Raw genomic sequence first — 25365 nt, forward strand, 5'->3', positions numbered from 1 at the left:
ACACATAAACAGTATACAGTTACACAAAAACATATACAGACAGATATTTACAGTTACACAGACACATATATACTGTAGGTACACAGAAACATTTATCCAGTGACACAGGCACATACACAGATATATATAAATATATATATATATATATATATATATATATACTGTTTATATATATTCCTTAGACAAAAAACCTTACGGTTTCACATGTCCCATTAAGGATTCTTGGACATGATCTGAAATTTCACAAAACCTACTGAATTTTTGCCACTTAAACTAAAAAAAAAATGAAATTCTGATCACCTTAATGGAAGTGTTCCTTGCGCAAAAAAATATGGTATGCCATCACACCCTGTGGTTAACTGCAGATTCAGTACTCTCACAGAGTGAAATTGCTGTCACTCACAAAATGGTGTAAATGCTAATTCACAAAATTGTGTGCTTATTGGAATACACACATGCAGTCTATGTAGCAAATTTAGACTTGGGGTTTGTTTTATTCGGTAGCTATTATTCAGGGTATGGCCCCCCAAAAAATCAACAACTAGCAGCGCGCTTTGGACACCCAGTACTGGTTGTGCTAAATACATGGGACAAACGACATAGGGTCCTCCATATTAAGCACAACCAGCACCAGGCTTTTTAGAACCAGTCCTGGTTGCCAAAATACAGGAGGACAAAAGATGTAGGGGGCACCCGTACTCAGCGTAGCCAGAAATGGGCTTTGAGTCGGTCCTGGAAATACAGGTGAAAAATATGCGAAGGGTCCATATGTATTTACCAGAGATAGCACCAAACTTTTTCTAGCGGGGGCTAATTCCACAGCAAGGAAAGCGCTTTTACTGGGACCCCCGGCCGAAGCATCAACAATGACCGCTAGTCAGCCCCCAGGCCGGGAATGCCTGGGGACTTCCTCCAATAAAGGGTTCCCCCTCTCCAGGGCACCCCAAGCCCAGGCTGGTGGGTGCCGGGTTGATTATGTAATGTTTAGTGCATAAAAAAGATATAATTTATTGTTTTTTACAGAAGCACTACAGGCCCCAGCAAGTCTTCCCCACATGCTGGTACTTAGAGAACCACAAGTACCAACAAGCATGGCATAAAGAGCTCCGCTGATACCTATAGTATCCCTGTAAAAGAAATTTATAGAAAAAACACAGACACCGATTGTTTTAAAATTTTATTTTTCTGTACCATCACCTGGGGGATGGCAGCTTTTAAGCTCTTTTGCATGGCTGCCACTTCCCCAGGACTTCTCCGGTGTCTTCACCTGGAGGGCGGCGGCCTTTAAGCTCTTCTTTATGGCCGCCACCCATCCAGGACTTTCCCGGTGTCTTCTTTCTTTGGCAGGTCTTCTGTGCTGCCAAAGGGCTCCCCTGGCTGTTGCATTATCCCCCTCTAGAAAGAGCCCAGCGCCACTACCGCCTGCACTGGCCAGCCATCTTGGTGCACCCAAGTGAAGCCACAGTGAGTACATCTGTTCCTACTGATGCTGCGCAACAAGTTGGAACTACCTATCTCTACAATGGCGGATTTGTGAGGTAATACGGTAACTTTCTCAGTAACCTAAACCCCAAAAGTACCTATCTTGGAACAAAAGCAACCTAATAAAACAAACCCAAGTCTAAATTCATCCACTACCCTGAGTTATGCCTTCCCAAAAATCCATTATAGAGAACAGCAGAAAAGTGGTCCTAATTGAGAGTGTCAGAAAAAACTGACATTTGGAAATTCAGATTACTTCCAAAACCTATTTATTTATGTTTTTTCCATGAAATTTGGAATGCAGCACGAGCGACAGTTCTACCCGACCATGCTAAATTTCAGCACAGTACCTCCGATAACTTTGGAGGTGTAGCCCCTTAAACACCATGCCCTTCCTCGGGAGTTCTCTATGGGAGAATTCAGTTTTTTTAAATTCAGCCTTAATATAAGGGCATGACTGTGCCCTTATAATATACATAGTGACACGGAAACTTATACACAGACAGACATATACAGTTACAAAGACATATACAGGTACACAGAACATATAGTTACACAGACACATGTATACAGTTACAGACACATATAGTTACAGTGATACATATATACCGACATATTTATATATATATATATATACAGTAACTCAGACATACATATTGTTACAGACACATAACTACAGTTACAGATACATATAAACTGTTACATAGACACATATATACAGTTACACAGATACACCAGTTGTCTTCTGATTCTGATGCCCTCAGCCAGACTGCTGCTGCATAACTACACTCAGGTGATAGTTTAACATGTGTTCCTGGCATACCTTTACTCAGTCTGTCTCAGTCTCTGGTCTATAACTACCTGTACAATTATCTGCCTCAGGTTACTTTACTGCCCGTTGCTACTCCAGCTTAACTCTCTGCAGCCACCTCGTTTCTTACTTAAGCTCCTACTATCTTGAGCTTATGTCTTGGGGGGCATCTAAGTACTTGTGAGAATATAAAACTCTATGGAAATGGCAGCTGCTATAGGTGAAGACCTCTCTAGCTTGATTCTAGGAATTCATGTGGTTTCCTAGGTGAGCCCTAACAGTATGAATGTATAGCAGGAACATATTATCACACCTCTGCAGGCCTAGAACAAGGGTCCAGCCTGGGAGTTACCAGTAATTAATAATAATTAATTACCTGTCCTGTTTTCTTATCTTGTGCTTCTCCTCCAGGTCCAAGCTTTGCTCCTGTGGTGTCAGCAGAGGCAGGTGACTCAACTTGTTTCTTTAGTATATGTTTTGTGGTAAAGATGACCTCACAGTTGTCCCAAGTAGACGTTTGGACTGAAGGTGACCTTCTAATAGTCCAGCAATGTAGTATGCTTGGCTGTTGACCTCACATTTTGTTCATTGGAGAAGGCCCACCTGGAAAAAGTTAGAGGTGTGATAATATGTTCCTGCTATACATTATACATGCACATATACAGGTAGTTTTGCCTAAGTAAAATGTCCATACCTAACATAAATATTTTACTTCACCCTATCTTGAGTAAATGTTTTGTGGTAAAGACAACTTCACAGTTGTCCTGAGGTGAAATTACGGGTGAATAATTCATAAATGAATATTGCTTGGCTGTTGACCTCACATATTGTTGGATGGAATGGTCCCACTTGGACAAACCTAGAGTTTTAATAATGTTCCTGCGATGCAGTAAAATGCATATATATCACATTACACCTCTCTCTGTTTGCAGGTTGATTTAACACCGATACTGGAATTAGGCAAAAGAGATTTTGTAGTATAAGATTGGGGACAAAACGCCAAATCACAAATAGTCACATTTCCCACCTCAATCCAAAAGTGTCTTTAAACACCCACAGGTCTCATGTTTGGGAAATGTGAGTGCAATGCTGTTTAGGACTTTGACACCGAAGCCCAATATCTACATAAAAACAGGGAGAGTGAACCCAATAAATATCCTGCACAGAAAAGAGACAGAAAGGAACTAATGGCACTAAAAAATAAAGGCAAATCACTGCAGACCACTAGAAAAAACATGGTGTTTTTTAAAAAAGAAAGTTACACACATATGTAATTATGCAGACATATACACAGACACAAATATACAGTTTCAGAAACCTATATACACATACACATTTATACAGTTACACTGAAACAAATATAGGTACAGACATACAGCATATACAGTTACATAAAAACATGTACAAACACATAAACAGTATACAGTTACACAAAAACATATACAGACAGATATTTACAGTTACACAGACACATATATACTGTAGGTACACAGAAACATTTATCCAGTGACACAGGCACATACACAGATATATATAAATATATATATATATATACTGTTTATATATATTCCTTAGACAAAAAACCTTACGGTTTCACATGTCCCATTAAGGATTCTTGGACATGATCTGAAATTTCACAAAACCTACTGAATTTTTGCCACTTAAACTAAAAAAAAAATGAAATTCTGATCACCTTAATGGAAGTGTTCCTTGCGCAAAAAAATATGGTATGCCATCACACCCTGTGGTTAACTGCAGATTCAGTACTCTCACAGAGTGAAATTGCTGTCACTCACAAAATGGTGTAAATGCTAATTCACAAAATTGTGTGCTTATTGGAATACACACATGCAGTCTATGTAGCAAATTTAGACTTGGGGTTTGTTTTATTCGGTAGCTATTATTCAGGGTATGGCCCCCCAAAAAATCAACAACTAGCAGCGCGCTTTGGACACCCAGTACTGGTTGTGCTAAATACATGGGACAAACGACATAGGGTCCTCCATATTAAGCACAACCAGCACCAGGCTTTTTAGAACCAGTCCTGGTTGCCAAAATACAGGAGGACAAAAGATGTAGGGGGCCCCCGTATTCAGCGTAGCCAGAAATGGGCTTTGAGTCGGTCCTGGAAATACAGGTGAAAAATATGCGAAGGGTCCATATGTATTTACCAGAGATAGCACCAAACTTTTTCTAGCGGGGGCTAATTCCACAGCAAGGAAAGCGCTTTTACTGGGACCCCCGGCCAAAGCATCAACAATGACCGCTAGTCAGCCCCCAGGCCGGGAATGCCTGGGGACTTCCTCCAATAAAGGGTTCCCCCTCTCCAGGGCACCCCAAGCCCAGGCTGGTGGGTGCCGGGTTGATTATGTAATGTTTAGTGCATAAAAAATATATAATTTATTGTTTTTTACAGAAGCACTACAGGCCCCAGCAAGTCTTCCCCACATGCTGGTACTTAGAGAACCACAAGTACCAACAAGCACGGCATAAAGAGCTCCGCTGATACCTATAGTATCCCTGTAAAAGAAATTTATAGAAAAAACACAGACACCGATTGTTTTAAAATTTTATTTTTCTGTACCATCACCTGGGGGATGGCAGCTTTTAAGCTCTTTTGCATGGCTGCCACTTCCCCAGGACTTCTCCGGTGTCTTCACCTGGAGGGCGGCGGCCTTTAAGCTCTTCTTTATGGCCGCCACCCATCCAGAACTTTCCCGGTGTCTTCTTTCTTTGGCAGGTCTTCTGTGCTGCCAAAGGGCTCCCCTGGCTGTTGCATTAGCCCCCTCTAGAAAGAGCCCAGCGCCACTACCGCCTGCACTGGCCAGCCATCTTGGTGCACCCAAGTGAAGCCACAGTGAGTACATCTGCTCCTACTGATGCTGCGCAACAAGTTGGAACTACCTATCTCTACAATGGCGGATTTGTGAGGTAATACGGTAACTTTCTCAGTAACCTAAACCCCAAAAGTACCTATCTTGGAACAAAAGCAACCTAATAAAACAAACCCAAGTCTAAATTCATCCACTACCCTGAGTTATGCCTTCCCAAAAATCCATTATAGAGAACAGCAGAAAAGTGGTCCTAATTGAGAGTGTCAGAAAAAACTGACATTTGGAAATTCAGATTACTTCCAAAACCTATTTATTTATGTTTTTTCCATGAAATTTGGAATGCAGCACGAGCGACAGTTCTACCCGCCCATGCTAAATTTCAGCACAGTACCTCCGATAACTTTGGAGGTGTAGCCCCTTAAACACCATGCCCTTCCTCGGGAGTTCTCTATGGGAGAATTCAGTTTTTTTAAATTCAGCCTTAATATAAGGGCATGACTGTGCCCTTATAATATACATAGTGACACGGAAACTTATACACAGACAGACATATACAGTTACAAAGACATATACAGGTACACAGAACATATAGTTACACAGACACATGTATACAGTTACAGACACATATAGTTACAGTGATACATATATACCGACATATTTATATATATATATACAGTAACTCAGACATACATATTGTTACAGACACATAACTACAGTTACAGATACATATAAACTGTTACATAGACACATATATACAGTTACACAGATACACCAGTTGTCTTCTGATTCTGATGCCCTCAGCCAGACTGCTGCTGCATAACTACACTCAGGTGATAGTTTAACATGTGTTCCTGGCATACCTTTACTCAGTCTGTCTCAGTCTCTGGTCTATAACTACCTGTACAATTATCTGCCTCAGGTTACTTTACTGCCCGTTGCTACTCCAGCTTAACTCTCTGCAGCCACCTCGTTTCTTACTTAAGCTCCTACTATCTTGAGCTTATGTCTTGGGGGGCATCTAAGTACTTGTGAGAATATAAAACTCTATGGAAATGGCAGCTGCTATAGGTGAAGACCTCTCTAGCTTGATTCTAGGAATTCATGTGGTTTCCTAGGTGAGCCCTAACAGTATGAATGTATAGCAGGAACATATTATCACACCTCTGCAGGCCTAGAACAAGGGTCCAGCCTGGGAGTTACCAGTAATTAATAATAATTAATTACCTGTCCTGTTTTCTTATCTTGTGCTTCTCCTCCAGGTCCAAGCTTTGCTCCTGTGGTGTCAGCAGAGGCAGGTGACTCAACTTGTTTCTTTAGTATATGTTTTGTGGTAAAGATGACCTCACAGTTGTCCCAAGTAGACGTTTGGACTGAAGGTGACCTTCTAATAGTCCAGCAATGTAGTATGCTTGGCTGTTGACCTCACATTTTGTTCATTGGAGAAGGCCCACCTGGAAAAAGTTAGAGGTGTGATAATATGTTCCTGCTATACATTATACATGCACATATACAGGTAGTTTTGCCTAAGTAAAATGTCCATACCTAACATAAATATTTTACTTCACCCTATCTTGAGTAAATGTTTTGTGGTAAAGACAACTTCACAGTTGTCCTGAGGTGAAATTACGGGTGAATAATTCATAAATGAATATTGCTTGGCTGTTGACCTCACATATTGTTGGATGGAATGGTCCCACTTGGACAAACCTAGAGTTTTAATAATGTTCCTGCGATGCAGTAAAATGCATATATATCACATTACACCTCTCTCTGTTTGCAGGTTGATTTAACACCGATACTGGAATTAGGCAAAAGAGATTTTGTAGTATAAGATTGGGGACAAAACGCCAAATCACAAATAGTCACATTTCCCACCTCAATCCAAAAGTGTCTTTAAACACCCACAGGTCTTATGTTTGGGAAATGTGAGTGCAATGCTGTTTAGGACTTTGACACCGAAGCTCAATATCTACATAAAAACAGGGAGAGTGAACCCAATAAATATCCTGCACAGAAAAGAGACAGAAAGGAACTAATGGCACTAAAAAATAAAGGCAAATCACTGCAGCCCACTAGAAAAAACATGGTGTTTTTTAAAAAAGAAAGTTACACACATATGTAATTATGCAGACATATACACAGACACAAATATACAGTTTCAGAAACCTATATACACATACACATTTATACAGTTACACTGAAACAAATATAGGTACAGACATACAGCATATACAGTTACATAAAAACATGTACAAACACATAAACAGTATACAGTTACACAAAAACATATACAGACAGATATTTACAGTTACACAGACACATATATACTGTAGGTACACAGAAACATTTATCCAGTGACACAGGCACATACACAGATATATATAAATATATATATATATATATATATATATACTGTATATATATATTCCTTAGACAAAAAACCTTACGGTTTCACATGTCCCATTAAGGATTCTTGGACATGATCTGAAATTTCACAAAACCTACTGAATTTTTGCCACTTAAACTAAAAAAAAAATGAAATTCTGATCACCTTAATGGAAGTGTTCCTTGCGCAAAAAAATATGGTATGCCATCACACCCTGTGGTTAACTGCAGATTCAGTACTCTCACAGAGTGAAATTGCTGTCACTCACAAAATGGTGTAAATGCTAATTCACAAAATTGTGTGCTTATTGGAATACACACATGCAGTCTATGTAGCAAATTTAGACTTGGGGTTTGTTTTATTCGGTAGCTATTATTCAGGGTATGGCCCCCCAAAAAATCAACAACTAGCAGCGCGCTTTGGACACCCAGTACTGGTTGTGCTAAATACATGGGACAAACGACATAGGGTCCTCCATATTAAGCACAACCAGCACCAGGCTTTTTAGAACCAGTCCTGGTTGCCAAAATACAGGAGGACAAAAGATGTAGGGGGCCCCCGTATTCAGCGTAGCCAGAAATGAGCTTTGAGTCGGTCCTGGAAATACAGGTGAAAAATATGCGAAGGGTCCATATGTATTTACCAGAGATAGCACCAAACTTTTTCTAGCGGGGGCTAATTCCACAGCAAGGAAAGCGCTTTTACTGGGACCCCCGGCCGAAGCATCAACAATGACCGCTAGTCAGCCCCCAGGCCGGGAATGCCTGGGGACTTCCTCCAATAAAGGGTTCCCCCTCTCCAGGGCACCCCAAGCCCAGGCTGGTGGGTGCCGGGTTGATTATGTAATGTTTAGTGCATAAAAAAGATATAATTTATTGTCTTTTACAGAAGCACTACAGGCCCCAGCAAGTCTTCCCCACATGCTGGTACTTAGAGAACCACAAGTACCAACAAGCACGGCATAAAGAGCTCCGCTGATACCTATAGTATCCCTGTAAAAGAAATTTATAGAAAAAACACAGACACCGATTGTTTTAAAATTTTATTTTTCTGTACCATCACCTGGGGGATGGCAGCCTTTAAGCTCTTTTGCATGGCTGCCACTTCCCCAGGACTTCTCCGGTGTCTTCACCTGGAGGGCGGCGGCCTTTAAGCTCTTCTTTATGGTCGCCACCCATCCAGGACTTTCCCGGTGTCTTCTTTCTTTGGCAGGTCTTCTGTGCTGCCAAAGGGCTCCCCTGGCTGTTGCATTAGCCCCCTCTAGAAAGAGCCCAGCGCCACTACCGCCTGCACTGGCCAGCCATCTTGGTGCACCCAAGTGAAGCCATAGTGAGTACATCTGTTCCTACTGATGCTGCGCAACAAGTTGGAACTACCTATCTCTACAATGGCGGATTTGTGAGGTAATACGGTAACTTTCTCAGTAACCTAAACCCCAAAAGTACCTATCTTGGAACAAAAGCAACCTAATAAAACAAACCCAAGTCTAAATTCATCCACTAACCTGAGTTATGCCTTCCCAAAAATCCAATATAGAGAACAGCAGAAAAGTGGTCCTAATTGAGAGTGTCAGAAAAAACTGACATTTGGAAATTCAGATTACTTCCAAAACCTATTTATTTATGTTTTTTCCATGAAATTTGGAATGCAGCACGAGCGACAGTTCTACCCGCCCATGCTAAATTTCAGCACAGTACCTCCGATAACTTGGGAGGTGTAGCCCCTTAAACACCATGCCCTTCCTCGGGAGTTCTCTATGGGAGAATTCATTTTTTTTAAATTCAGCCTTAATATAAGGGCACGACTGTGCCCTTATAATATACATAGTGACACGGAAACTTATACACAGACAGACATATACAGTTACAAAGACATATACAGGTACACAGAACATATAGTTACACAGACACATGTATACAGTTACAGACACATATAGTTACAGTGATACATATATACAGACATATTTATATATACAGTAACTCAGACATACATATTGTTACAGACACATAACTACAGTTACAGATACATATAAACTGTTACATAGACACATATATACAGTTACACAGATACACCAGTTGTCTTCTGATTCTGATGCCCTCAGCCAGACTGCTGCTGCATAACTACACTCAGGTGATAGTTTAACATGTGTTCCTGGCATACCTTTACTCAGTCTGTCTCAGTCTCTGGTCTATAACTACCTGTACAATTATCTGCCTCAGGTTACTTTACTGCCCATTGCTACTCCAGCTTAACTCTCTGCAGCCACCTCGTTTCTTACTTAAGCTCCTACTATCTTGAGCTTATGTCTTGGGGGGCATCTAAGTACTTGTGAGAATATAAAACTCTATGGAAATGGCAGCTGCTATAGGTGAAGACCTCTCTAGCTTGATTCTAGGAATTCATGTGGTTTCCTAGGTGAGCCCTAACAGTATGAATGTATAGCAGGAACATATTATCACACCTCTGCAGGCCTAGAACAAGGGTCCAGCCTGGGAGTTACCAGTAATTAATAATAATTAATTACCTGTCCTGTTTTCTTATCTTGTGCTTCTCCTCCAGGTCCAAGCTTTGCTCCTGTGGTGTCAGCAGAGGCAGGTGACTCAACTTGTTTCTTTAGTATATGTTTTGTGGTAAAGATGACCTCACAGTTGTCCCAAGTAGACGTTTGGACTGAAGGTGACCTTCTAATAGTCCAGCAATGTAGTATGCTTGGCTGTTGACCTCACATTTTGTTCATTGGAGAAGGCCCACCTGGAAAAAGTTAGAGGTGTGATAATATGTTCCTGCTATACATTATACATGCACATATACAGGTAGTTTTGCCTAAGTAAAATGTCCATACCTAACATAAATATTTTACTTCACCCTATCTTGAGTAAATGTTTTGTGGTAAAGACAACTTCACAGTTGTCCTGAGGTGAAATTACGGGTGAATAATTCATAAATGAATATTGCTTGGCTGTTGACCTCACATATTGTTGGATGGAATGGTCCCACTTGGACAAACCTAGAGTTTTAATAATGTTCCTGCGATGCAGTAAAATGCATATATATCACATTACACCTCTCTCTGTTTGCAGGTTGATTTAACACCGATACTGGAATTAGGCAAAAGAGATTTTGTAGTATAAGATTGGGGACAAAACGCCAAATCACAAATAGTCACATTTCCCACCTCAATCCAAAAGTGTCTTTAAACACCCACAGGTCTTATGTTTGGGAAATGTGAGTGCAATGCTGTTTAGGACTTTGACACCGAAGCCCAATATCTACATAAAAACAGGGAGAGTGAACCCAATAAATATCCTGCACAGAAAAGAGACAGAAAGGAACTAATGGCACTAAAAAATAAAGGCAAATCACTGCAGCCCACTAGAAAAAACATGGTGTTTTTTAAAAAAGAAAGTTACACACATATGTAATTATGCAGACATATACACAGACACAAATATACAGTTTCAGAAACCTATATACACATACACATTTATACAGTTACACTGAAACAAATATAGGTACAGACATACAGCATATACAGTTACATAAAAACATGTACAAACACATAAACAGTATACAGTTACACAAAAACATATACAGACAGATATTTACAGTTACACAGACACATATATACTGTAGGTACACAGAAACATTTATCCAGTGACACAGGCACATACACAGATATATATATATATATATATATATATATATATATATACTGTATATATATATTCCTTAGACAAAAAACCTTACGGTTTCACATGTCCCATTAAGGATTCTTGGACATGATCTGAAATTTCACAAAACCTACTGAATTTTTGCCACTTAAACTAAAAAAAAAATGAAATTCTGATCACCTTAATGGAAGTGTTCCTTGCGCAAAAAAATATGGTATGCCATCACACCCTGTGGTTAACTGCAGATTCAGTACTCTCACAGAGTGAAATTGCTGTCACTCACAAAATGGTGTAAATGCTAATTCACAAAATTGTGTGCTTATTGGAATACACACATGCAGTCTATGTAGCAAATTTAGACTTGGGGTTTGTTTTATTCGGTAGCTATTATTCAGGGTATGGCCCCCCAAGAAATCAACAACTAGCAGCGCGCTTTGGACACCCAGTACTGGTTGTGCTAAATACATGGGACAAACGACATAGGGTCCTCCATATTAAGCACAACCAGCACCAGGCTTTTTAGAACCAGTCCTGGTTGCCAAAATACAGGAGGACAAAAGATGTAGGGGGCCCCCGTATTCAGCGTAGCCAGAAATGAGCTTTGAGTCGGTCCTGGAAATACAGGTGAAAAATATGCGAAGGGTCCATATGTATTTACCAGAGATAGCACCAAACTTTTTCTAGCGGGGGCTAATTCCACAGCAAGGAAAGCGCTTTTACTGGGACCCCCGGCCGAAGCATCAACAATGACCGCTAGTCAGCCCCCAGGCCGGGAATGCCTGGGGACTTCCTCCAATAAAGGGTTCCCCCTCTCCAGGGCACCCCAAGCCCAGGCTGGTGGGTGCCGGGTTGATTATGTAATGTTTAGTGCATAAAAAAGATATAATTTATTGTCTTTTACAGAAGCACTACAGGCCCCAGCAAGTCTTCCCCACATGCTGGTACTTAGAGAACCACAAGTACCAACAAGCACGGCATAAAGAGCTCCGCTGATACCTATAGTATCCCTGTAAAAGAAATTTATAGAAAAAACACAGACACCGATTGTTTTAAAATTTTATTTTTCTGTACCATCACCTGGGGGATGGCAGCCTTTAAGCTCTTTTGCATGGCTGCCACTTCCCCAGGACTTCTCCGGTGTCTTCACCTGGAGGGCGGCGGCCTTTAAGCTCTTCTTTATGGTCGCCACCCATCCAGGACTTTCCCGGTGTCTTCTTTCTTTGGCAGGTCTTCTGTGCTGCCAAAGGGCTCCCCTGGCTGTTGCATTAGCCCCCTCTAGAAAGAGCCCAGCGCCACTACCGCCTGCACTGGCCAGCCATCTTGGTGCACCCAAGTGAAGCCATAGTGAGTACATCTGTTCCTACTGATGCTGCGCAACAAGTTGGAACTACCTATCTCTACAATGGCGGATTTGTGAGGTAATACGGTAACTTTCTCAGTAACCTAAACCCCAAAAGTACCTATCTTGGAACAAAAGCAACCTAATAAAACAAACCCAAGTCTAAATTCATCCACTAACCTGAGTTATGCCTTCCCAAAAATCCAATATAGAGAACAGCAGAAAAGTGGTCCTAATTGAGAGTGTCAGAAAAAACTGACATTTGGAAATTCAGATTACTTCCAAAACCTATTTATTTATGTTTTTTCCATGAAATTTGGAATGCAGCACGAGCGACAGTTCTACCCGCCCATGCTAAATTTCAGCACAGTACCTCCGATAACTTGGGAGGTGTAGCCCCTTAAACACCATGCCCTTCCTCGGGAGTTCTCTATGGGAGAATTCATTTTTTTTAAATTCAGCCTTAATATAAGGGCACGACTGTGCCCTTATAATATACATAGTGACACGGAAACTTATACACAGACAGACATATACAGTTACAAAGACATATACAGGTACACAGAACATATAGTTACACAGACACATGTATACAGTTACAGACACATATAGTTACAGTGATACATATATACAGACATATTTATATATACAGTAACTCAGACATACATATTGTTACAGACACATAACTACAGTTACAGATACATATAAACTGTTACATAGACACATATATACAGTTACACAGATACACCAGTTGTCTTCTGATTCTGATGCCCTCAGCCAGACTGCTGCTGCATAACTACACTCAGGTGATAGTTTAACATGTGTTCCTGGCATACCTTTACTCAGTCTGTCTCAGTCTCTGGTCTATAACTACCTGTACAATTATCTGCCTCAGGTTACTTTACTGCCCGTTGCTACTCCAGCTTAACTCTCTGCAGCCACCTCGTTTCTTACTTAAGCTCCTACTATCTTGAGCTTATGTCTTGGGGGGCATCTAAGTACTTGTGAGAATATAAAACTCTATGGAAATGGCAGTTGCTATAGGTGAAGACCTCTCTGGCTTGATTCTAGGAATTCATGTGGTTTCCTAGGTGAGCCCTAACAGTATGAATGTATAGCAGGAACATATTATCACACCTCTGCAGGCCTAGAACAAGGGTCCAGCCTGGGAGTTACCAGTAATTAATAATAATTAATTACCTGTCCTGTGTTTTCTTATCTTGTGCTTCTCCTCCAGGTCCAAGCTTTGCTCCTGTGGTGTCAGCAGAGGCAGGTGACTCAACTTGTTTCTTTAGTATATGTTTTGTGGTAAAGATGACCTCACAGTTGTCCCAAGTAGACGTTTGGACTGAAGGTGACCTTCTAATAGTCCAGCAATGTAGTATGCTTGGCTGTTGACCTCACATTTTGTTCATTGGAGAAGGCCCACCTGGAAAAAGTTAGAGGTGTGATAATATGTTCCTGCTATACATTATACATGCACATATACAGGTAGTTTTGCCTAAGTAAAATGTCCATACCTAACATAAATATTTTACTTCACCCTATCTTGAGTAAATGTTTTGTGGTAAAGACAACTTCACAGTTGTCCTGAGGTGAAATTACGGGTGAATAATTCATAAATGAATATTGCTTGGCTGTTGACCTCACATATTGTTGGATGGAATGGTCCCACTTGGACAAACCTAGAGTTTTAATAATGTTCCTGCGATGCAGTAAAATGCATATATATCACATTACACCTCTCTCTGTTTGCAGGTTGATTTAACACCGATACTGGAATTAGGCAAAAGAGATTTTGTAGTATAAGATTGGGGACAAAACGCCAAATCACAAATAGTCACATTTCCTACCTCAATCCAAAAGTGTCTTTAAACACCCACAGGTCTCATGTTTGGGAAATGTGAGTGCAATGCTGTTTAGGACTTTGACACCGAAGCCCAATATCTACATAAAAACAGGGAGAGTGAACCCAATAAATATCCTGCACAGAAAAGAGACAGAAAGGAACTAATGGCACTAAAAAATAAAGGCAAATCACTGCAGCCCACTAGAAAAAACATGGTGTTTTTTAAAAAAGAAAGTTACACACATATGTAATTATGCAGACATATACACAGACACAAATATACAGTTTCAGAAACCTATATACACATACACATTTATACAGTTACACTGAAACAAATATAGGTACAGACATACAGCATATACAGTTACATAAAAACATGTACAAACACATAAACAGTATACAGTTACACAAAAACATATACAGACAGATATTTACAGTTACACAGACACATATATACTGTAGGTACACAGAAACATTTATCCAGTGACACAGGCACATACACAGATATATATATATATATATATATATACTGTATATATATATTCCTTAGACAAAAAACCTTACGGTTTCACATGTCCCATTAAGGATTCTTAGACATGATCTGAAATTTCACAAAACCTACTGAATTTTTGCCACTTAAACTAAAAAAAATGAAATTCTGATCACCTTAATGGAAGTGTTCCTTGCGCAAAAAAATATGGTATGCCATCACACCCTGTGGTTAACTGCAGATTCAGTACTCTCACAGAGTGAAATTGCTGTCACTCACAAAATGGTGTAAATGCTAATTCACAAAATTGTGTGCTTATTGGAATACACACATGCAGTCTATGTAGCGAATTTAGACTTGGGGTTTGTTTTATTCGGTAGCTATTATTCAGGGTATGGCCCCCCAAAAAATCAACAACTAGCAGCGCGCTTTGGACACCCAGTACTGGTTGTGCTAAATACATGGGACAAACGACATAGGGTCCTCCATATTAAGCACAACCAGCACCAGGCTTTTTAGAACCAGTCCTGGTTGCCAAAATACAGGAGGACAAAAGATGTAGGGGGCCCCCGTATTCAGCGTAGCCAGAAATGGGCTTTGAGTCGGTCCTGGAAATACAGGTGAAAAATATGCGAAGGGTCCATATGTATTTACCAGAGATAGCACCAAACTTTTTCTAGCGGGGGCTAATTCCACAGCAAGGAAAGTGCTTTTACTGGGACCCCCGGCCGAAGCATCTACAATGACCGCTAGTCAGCCCCCAGGCCAGGAATGCCTGGGGACTTCCTCCGATAAAGGGGTCCCCCTCTCCAGGGCACCCCAAGCCCAGGCTGGTGGGTGCCGGGTTGATTATGTAATGTTTAGTGCATAAAACAGATATAATTTATTGTCTTTTACAGAAGCACTACAGGCCCCAGTAAGTCTTCCCCACATGCTGGTACTTAGAGAACCACAAGTACCAACAAGCACGGCATAAAGAGCTCCGCTGATACCTATAGTATCCCTGTAAAAGAAATTTAGAGAAAAAACACAGACACCGATTGTTTTAAAATTTTATTTTTCTGTACCATCACCTGGGGGATGGCAGCCTTTAAGCTCTTTTGCATGGCTGCCACTTCCCCAGGACTTCTCCGGTGTCTTCACCTGGAGGGCGGCGGCCTTTAAGCTCTTCTTTATGGCCGCCACCCATCCAGGACTTTCCCGGTGTCTTCTTTCTTTGGCAGGTCTTCTGTGCTGCCAAAGGGCTCCCCTGGCTGTTGCATTAGCTCCCTCTAGAAAGAGTGCAGCGCCACTACCGCCCGCACTGGCCAGCCATCTTGGTGCACCCAAGTGAAGCCACAGTGAGTACATCTGTTCCTACTGATGCTGCGCAACATGTTGGAACTACCTATCTCTACAATGGCGGATTTGTGAGGTAATACGGTAACTTTCTCAGTAACCTAAACCCCAAAAGTACCTATCTTGGAACAAAAGCAACCTAATAAAACAAACCCAAGTCTAAATTCATCCACTACCCTGAGTTATGCGTTCCCAAAAATCCTTTATAGAGAACAGCAGAAAAGTGGTCCTAATTGAGAGTGTCAGAAAAAACTGACATTTGGAAATTCAGATTACTTCCAAAACCTATTTATTTGTTTTTTCCATGAAATTTGGAATGCAGCACGAGCGACAGTTCTACCCGCCCATGCTAAATTTCAGCACAGTACCTCCGATAACTTTGGAGGTGTAGCCCCTTAAACACCATGCCCTTTCTCGGGAGTTCTCTATGGGAGAATTCAGTTTTTTTAAATTCAGCCTTAATATAAGGGCACGACTGTGCCCTTATAATATACATTGTGACACGGAAACTTATACACAGACAGACATATACAGTTACAAAGACATATACAGGTACACAGAACATATAGTTACACAGACACATGTATACAGTTACAGACACATATAGTTACAGTGATACATATATACAGACATATTTATATATATATACAGTAACTCAGACATACATATTGTTACAGACACATAACTACAGTTACAGATACATATAAACTGTTACATAGACACATATATACAGTTACACAGATACACCAGTTGTCTTCTGATTCTGATGCCCTCAGCCAGACTGCTGCTGCATAACTACACTCAGGTGATAGTTTAACATGTGTTCCTGGCATACCTTTACTCAGTCTGTCTCAGTCTCTGGTCTATAACTACCTGTACAATTATCTGCCTCAGGTTACTTTACTGCCCGTTGCTACTCCAGCTTAACTCTCTGCAGCCACCTCGTTTCTTACTTAAGCTCCTACTATCTTGAGCTTATGTCTTGGGGGGCATCTAAGTACTTGTGAGAATATAAAACTCTATGGAAATGGCAGTTGCTATAGGTGAAGACATCTCTGGCTTGATTCTAGGAATTCATGTGGTTTCCTAGGTGAGCCCTAACAGTATGAATGTATAGCAGGAATATATTATCACACCTCTGCAGGCCTAGAACAAGGGTCCAGCCTGGGAGTTACCAGTAATTAATAATAATTAATTACCTGTCCTGTGTTTTCTTATCTTGTGCTTCTCCTCCAGGTCCAAGCTTTGCTCCTGTGGTGTCAGCAGAGGCAGGTGACTCAACTTGTTTCTTTAGTATATGTTTTGTGGTAAAGATGACCTCACAGTTGTCCCAAGTAGACGTTTGGACTGAAGGTGACCTTCTAATAGTCCAGCAATGTAGTATGCTTGGCTGTTGACCTCACATTTTGTTCATTGAAGAAGGCCCACCTGGAAAAAGTTAGAGGTGTGATAATATGTTCCTGCTATAAATTATACATGCACATATACAGGTAGTTTTGCCTAAGTAAAATGTCCATACCTAACATAAATATTTTACTTCACCCTATCTTGAGTAAATGTTTTGTGGTAAAGACAACTTCACAGTTGTCCTGAGGTGAAATTACGGGTGAATAATTCATAAATGAATATTGCTTGGCTGTTGACCTCACATATTGTTGGATGGAATGGTCCCACTTGGACAAACCTAGAGTTTTAATAATGTTCCTGCGATGCAGTAAAATGCATATATATCACATTACACCTCTCTCTGTTTGCAGGTTGATTTAACACCGATACTGGAATTAGGCAAAAGAGATTTTGTAGTATAAGATTGGGGACAAAATGCCAAATCACAAATAGTCACATTTCCCACATCAATCCAAAAGTGTCTTTAAACACCCACAGGTCTCATGTTTGGGAAATGTGAGTGCAATGCTGTTTAGGACTTTGACACCGAAGCCCAATATCTACATAAAAACAGGGAGAGTGAACCCAATAAATATCCTGCACAGAAAAGAGACAGAAAGGAACTAATGGCACTAAAAAATAAAGGCAAATCACTGCAGCCCACTAGAAAAAACATGGTGATTTTTAAAAAAGAAAGTTACACACATATGTAATTATGCAGACATATACACAGACACAAATATACAGTTTCAGAAACCTATATACACATACACATTTATAGAGTTACACTGAAACAAATATAGGTACAGACATACAGCATATACAGTTACATAAAAACATGTACAAACACATAAACAGTATACAGTTACACAAAAACATATACAGACAGATATTTACAGTTACACAGACACATATATACTGTAGGTACACAGAAACATTTATCCAGTGACACAGGCACATACACAGATATATATATATAAATATATATATATATATATATATATATACTGTATATATATATTCCTTAGACAAAAAACCTTACGGTTTCACATGTCCCATTAAGGATTCTTAGACATGATCTGAAATTTCACAAAACCTACTGAATTTTTGCCACTTAAACTAAAAAAAATGAAATTCTGATCACCTTAATGGAAGTGTTCCTTGCGCAAAAAAATATGGTATGCCATCACACCCTGTGGTTAACTGCAGATTCAGTACTCTCACAGAGTGAAATTGCTGTCACTCACAAAATGGTGTAAATGCTAATTCACAAAATTGTGTGCTTATTGGAATACACACATGCAGTCTATGTGGCGAATTTAGACTTGGGGATTGTTTTATTCGGTAGCTATTATTCAGGGTATGGCCCCCCAAAATATCAACAACTAGCAGCGCGCTTTGGACACCCAGTACTGGTTGTGCTAAATACATGGGACAAACGACATAGGGTCCTCCATATTAAGCACAACCAGCACCAGGCTTTTTAGAACCAGTCCTGGTTGCCAAAATACAGGAGGACAAAAGATGTAGGGGGCCCCCGTATTCAGCGTTACCAGAAATGGGCTTTGAGTCGGTCCTGGAAATACAGGTGAAAAATATGCGAAGGGTCCATATGTATTTACCAGAGATAGCACCAAACTTTTTCTAGCGGGGGCTAATTCCACAGCAAGGAAAGCGCTTTTACTGGGACCCCCGGCCGAAGCATCAACAATGACCGCTAGTCAGCCCCCAGGCCGGGAATGCCTGGGGACTTCCTCCAATAAAGGGGTCCCCCTCTCCAGGGCACCCCAAGCCCAGGCTGGTGGGTGCCGGGTTGATTATGTAATGTTTAGTGCATAAAAAAGATATAATTTATTGTCTTTTACAGAAGCACTACAGGCCCCAGCAAGTCTTCCCCACATGCTGGTACTTAGAGAACCACAAGTACCAACAAGCACGGCATAAAGAGCTCCGCTGATACCTATAGTATCCCTGTAAAAGAAATTTATAGAAAAAACACAGACACCGATTGTTTTAAAATTTTATTTTTCTGTACCATCACCTGGGGGATGGCAGCCTTTAAGCTCTTTTGCATGGCTGCCACTTCCCCAGGACTTCTCTGGTGTCTTCACCTGGAGGGCGGCGGCCTTTAAGCTCTTCTTTATGGCCGCCACCCATCCAGGACATTCCCGGTGTCTTCTTTCTTTGGCAGGTCTTCTGTGCTGCCAAAGGGCTCCCCTGGCTGTTGCATTAGCCCCCTCTAGAAAGAGTGCAGCGCCACTACCGCCTGCACTGGCCAGCCATCTTGGTGCACCCAAGTGAAGCCACAGTGAGTACATCTGTTCCTACTGATGCTGCGCAACATGTTGGAACTACCTATCTCTACAATGGCGGATTTGTGAGATAATACGGTAACTTTCTCAGTAACCTAAACCCCAAAAGTACCTATCTTGGAACAAAAGCAACCTAATAAAACAAACCCAAGTCTAAATTCATCCACTACCCTGAGTTATGCCTTCCCAAAAATCCTTTATAGAGAACAGCAGAAAAGTGGTCCTAATTGAGAGTGTCAGAAAAAACTGACATTTGGAAATTCAGATTACTTCCAAAACCTATTTATTTGTTTTTTCCATGAAATTTGGAATGCAGCACGAGCGACAGTTCTACCCGCCCATGCTAAATTTCAGCACAGTACCTCCGATAACTTTGGAGGTGTAGCCCCTTAAACACCATGCCCTTCCTCGGGAGTTCTCTATGGGAGAATTCAGTTTTTTTAAATTCAGCCTTAATATAAGGGCACAACTGTGCCCTTATAATATACATAGTGACACGGAAACTTATACACAGACAGACATATACAGTTACAAAGACATATACAGGTACACAGAACATAAAGTTACACAGACACATGTATACAGTTACAGACACATATAGTTACAGTGATACATATATACAGACATATTTATATATATATACAGTAACTCAGACATACATATTGTTACAGACACATAACTACAGTTACAGATACATATAAACTGTTACATAGACACATATATACAGTTACACAGATACACCAGTTGTCTTCTGATTCTGATGCCCTCAGCCAGACTGCTGCTGCATAACTACACTCAGGTGATAGTTTAACATGTGTTCCTGGCATACCTTTACTCAGTCTGTCTCAGTCTCTGGTCTATAACTACCTGTACAATTATCTGCCTCAGGTTACTTTACTGCCCGTTGCTACTCCAGCTTAACTCTCTGCAGCCACCTCGTTTCTTACTTAAGCTCCTATCTTGAGCTTATGTCTTGGGGGGCATCTAAGTACTTGTGAGAATATAAAACTCTATGGAAATGGCAGCTGCTATAGGTGAAGACCTCTCTAGCTTGATTCTAGGAATTCATGTGGTTTCCTAGGTGAGCCCTAACAGTATGAATGTATAGCAGGAACATATTATCACACCTCTGCAGGCCTAGAACAAGGGTCCAGCCTGGGAGTTACCAGTAATTAATAATAATTAATTACCTGTCCTGTGTTTTCTTATCTTGTGCTTCTCCTCCAGGTCCAAGCTTTGCTCCTGTGGTGTCAGCAGAGGCAGGTGACTCAACTTGTTTCTTTAGTATATGTTTTGTGGTAAAGATGACCTCACAGTTGTCCCAAGTAGATGTTTGGACTGAAGGTGACCTTCTAATAGTCCAGCAATGTAGTATGCTTGGCTGTTGACCTCACATTTTGTTCATTGGAGAAGGCCCACCTGGAAAAAGTTAGAGGTGTGATAATATGTTCCTGCTATACATTATACATGCACATATACAGGTAGTTTTGCCTAAGAAAAATGTCCATACCTAATATAAATATTTTACTTCACCCTATCTTGAGTAAATGTTTTGTGGTAAAGACTTCACAGTTGTCCTGAGGTGAAATTACGGGTGAATAATTCTTAAATGAATATAGCTTGGCTGTTGACCTCACATATTGTTGGATGGAATGGTCCCACTTGGACAAACCTAGAGTTTTAATAATGTTCCTGCGATGCAGTAAAATGCATATATATCACATTACACCACTCTCTGTTTGCAGGTTGATTTAACACCGATACTGGAATTAGGCAAAAGAGATTTTGTAGTATAAGATTGGGGACAAAACGCCAAATCACAAATAGTCACATTTCCCACCTCAATCCACAAGTGTCTTTAAACACCCACAGGTCTCATGGTTGGGAAATGTGAGTGCAATGCTGTTTAGTACTTTGACACCCAAGCCCAATATCTACATAAAAATAGGGAGAGTGAACCCAATAAATATCCTGCACAGAAAAAAGAGACAGAAAGGAACTAATGGCACTAAAAAATACAGGCAATCACTGCAGCCCACTAGAAAAAAACATGGTGTTTTTAAAAAAAGAAAGTTACACACATATGTAATTATGCTGACATATACACAGACACAAATATACAGTTTCAGAAACCTATATACACATACACATTTATACAGTTACACGGAAACAAAAATAGGTACAGACATACAGTATATACAGTTGCATAAAAACATGTAGAAACACATATACAGTATAGTTACACAAAAACATATACAGACAGATATTTACAGTTACACAGACACATATATACTGTAGGTACACAGAAATAATAATCCAGTGACACAGGCACATACACATATATAGGACCTAAAGGCACTGAAAAGTAAAGGCAAATCACTGCTGCCAACTATGGTTTTAAAAAAAGAGAAAACAATAGAAACAACTATTTAGATCTAGAAGTTGCCATCCATCCATACATAATCCATCCATGTAGAGTTTCTAGTCACCCTAGGCAAAGCTACGTAAATGCCACCCTTGCTCCCCCCAATACCCTCGGTCCAGCACCCAACCTTTCAACATACCTTTCCACTCCTGCACCCTAGCCGCACACATTCACAATTCAGACTTGCAAATGCTAAAAAAGGTGCACTGAGAAAAAACACATTTGAACTAAAAAAAAAATGCAACTCTGTCAACCCTAATTCCATGCACTAAAGTTCATCAGTTTGTACGAGCATAACACAATCCTGATGCCCTGAAATGAATTAAGCATGCTGACACAGTTCTGTGGATTCTGGGCCTAATTCACTACGGATCGCTATTGCAGTGGCAGCTACGATTATGCACGCAGTTCCACTGCTATAATATGTTAATCCATTGCAATCGCTATGCCGTCGCAGCACTACACAAAGACACCCACTTTACCTTACACACATCCGTAATGTTTACAAGACTGCGAAACCATCTGTACAATCGAGTACCATCGCAGCCTCATGCACACTTGCTCAAGGTCTGACACTACTGAGAAATTGCTAACTTCAGTGAACGCTATGAGACCTCAGACTGGGTAGAGCATTGCAGTGGATAATTACTGCATGCCCACGAAACAGCGTTAAAACACATAATGCTGACCATCCCTCCGTCAACACCCACAAATGGCACTTCCGGTCAGTCACTTTGTGAAGGATCTGCGTAGTCACTGCAATCGCAGCCCTGATCGCAGAGGGCGGTTCACGCATGCGCACTGTGATTCATATGCAATACTCAACATATGGACGATTGCGTGCAAATTAGCAACTGCGATCCTTGCTGAATCAGGCATTGTGTTTGATACATTACACAAGGCTGTATAATGGATCTGATTTGCATCTACACACTCTGTGTAAGGGAGTTATACCTAAGATAACCGACACATACATACAGAGGTACACATACTGGGTATCTATATGGATAGCAATTCAATTGCTTCGCTGTTCGGGCGCCATTTAGTAATTATTGCACCTAAAAGCACATGGTTTAGTTGCGCAAAGCTGACAAACCCATCTAAAGATGTGGTTATGGCGCCCAAATAGTAATTTGAGAAGCCTAAAGAAGTGATGCAGCTGACCGTTCTGGGCTAAATGTCGTGATTCCTGGTAATTATCTTCCAATCCTGCCCACTTAACTGGGAATTGGGCAGGATGCGGCACATAAATCCACTCTTCAAGGAAAAATCGTGAGCCTACCACACCTTCTGGGAGAGTAGACAAGTGTGAATAGAGCTGTACAATATTTGTTTTCTACATGCAAAAGCAGACAGTATTATCCCTGCATGCAAAACAAATACATTTGTGCCCCTTGCAATGCAACATGGTTTGTTCCACAAGCAAACTGCTCCTTTTTTTGATTCGATCCTAACTCTAAATCAGCCCCTATATGTTAAATATCAATGCTGGTCCACACTCATAGAGGGGATGTAGTCAGCATCCCGGCGTGCAGGATGCAGACGGTCTAAATACCGGTGCTGAAATCCCGACAGCAACAGGATCCTGGCTCCAGTATCCTGGTCGCTGGCATCCCGAAGGTAAGTATCGGGAGTTAAGGCAGGGTTAGCTTTAGGCACTAGGTGAATGTTAGGGTTAGGCACTAAGGGGGGTTAGGTTTAGGGTGCGCTGAGGTTATGTTTAGGCACAAGGGAGGGAGGGTTAGGGTAGGGTTACTATTCTTACATATGGGTGTCAGGATTCTGTCTGGATGCCGCTGTCGGTAATCTTACCAGCAGCATCCTGACCGCCGAGAATACATACCCAACACCCCCTAGAGCACAGGGCTCGTACAGGTGAAATCCTCTGTTAAAAAATATTTTTCCTCTCCTAACCAGTAACATACTGGGATACATTAATGATTACTTACAAAAAGCAAATAGTGTGAACTGCCAATGCTTCTTTATATACACAGTCCGCCTTCTTGTTCATCTAACACGTTAAGGCGTATATATACACTCAAAAATCTTGGAAACATGCACGTAAAAACAGTTGGCACGAACATTTGCAGGTTTGCAGATAGGCTTTTCAATACTTTAACACGTCACATCAAAGTCTAACATGAGACCACTTCGGAAATATTCCCCTTCACATTTTCTCCCCAGAAATACTCAATATAGCAGTGATCTCACTGAGTGCAACAAATTGTGGGTCCCAGGGACTATTACTGCTGTGGTATATGCCAGTGACTACCTCATAGACTATTACTGGTGTGGTATATGCCAGTGACTGCCTCAGGGAAGCGGCTATGTAATACCATACAACTCATAAGCAAATGCAGTAGGAGGTGTTTGATGTAAATAGACACCTCCTGACTGCATCACAGATCAGAGTTCTGCGTCCTAAGAAGCAGCATTGAATATTCTGCAAAACCATTGGCAATCTGAGTAACCATGAGATTACTTAGATTGCCCCTTGCAGCTCTGGTACCAAGTCCATTAAGTCGCAGACCCAGGTTTTGGCACTCTCAAGACAATGTTTCTGGGAATGGAGGCTGTCCCCACCCACTAGCCGTCCCTAAACTGCCTCAACCTGTTAATCAGGTTGGGGGAACTGCAGAGTTCTTGCAGAGGGAGACTTGCACATGTGCAGTACAGATCCTGCGCATGCGCAGGTCTCTCATGATTGTAGTATGTAAACCATCGGGTTTGCATACTACTCTGAATCAGGTCCTATCTCATGTGCTATTACTGTTGTGGTATATACCAGTGACTATCTCATAGACTATTAGTGTTGTGGTATATACCAGTGACTATCTCATAGATTTATTACTGCTGTGGTATATTCCAGTGACTATCTCATAGCTATCTCATAGACTATTACTGTTGTGGTATATACCAGTGACTATCTCATAGATTTATTACTGCTGTGGTAAATCCCAGTGACTATCTCATAGCTATCTCATAGACTATTACTGTTGTGGTATATACCAGTGACTATCTCATAGATTTATTACTGCTGTA

This window comes from Taudactylus pleione, unplaced genomic scaffold (assembly GCF_031769625.1).
Source record: "Taudactylus pleione unplaced genomic scaffold, aTauple2 ptg000032l, whole genome shotgun sequence".
Taxonomy (NCBI): domain Eukaryota; kingdom Metazoa; phylum Chordata; class Amphibia; order Anura; family Myobatrachidae; genus Taudactylus; species Taudactylus pleione.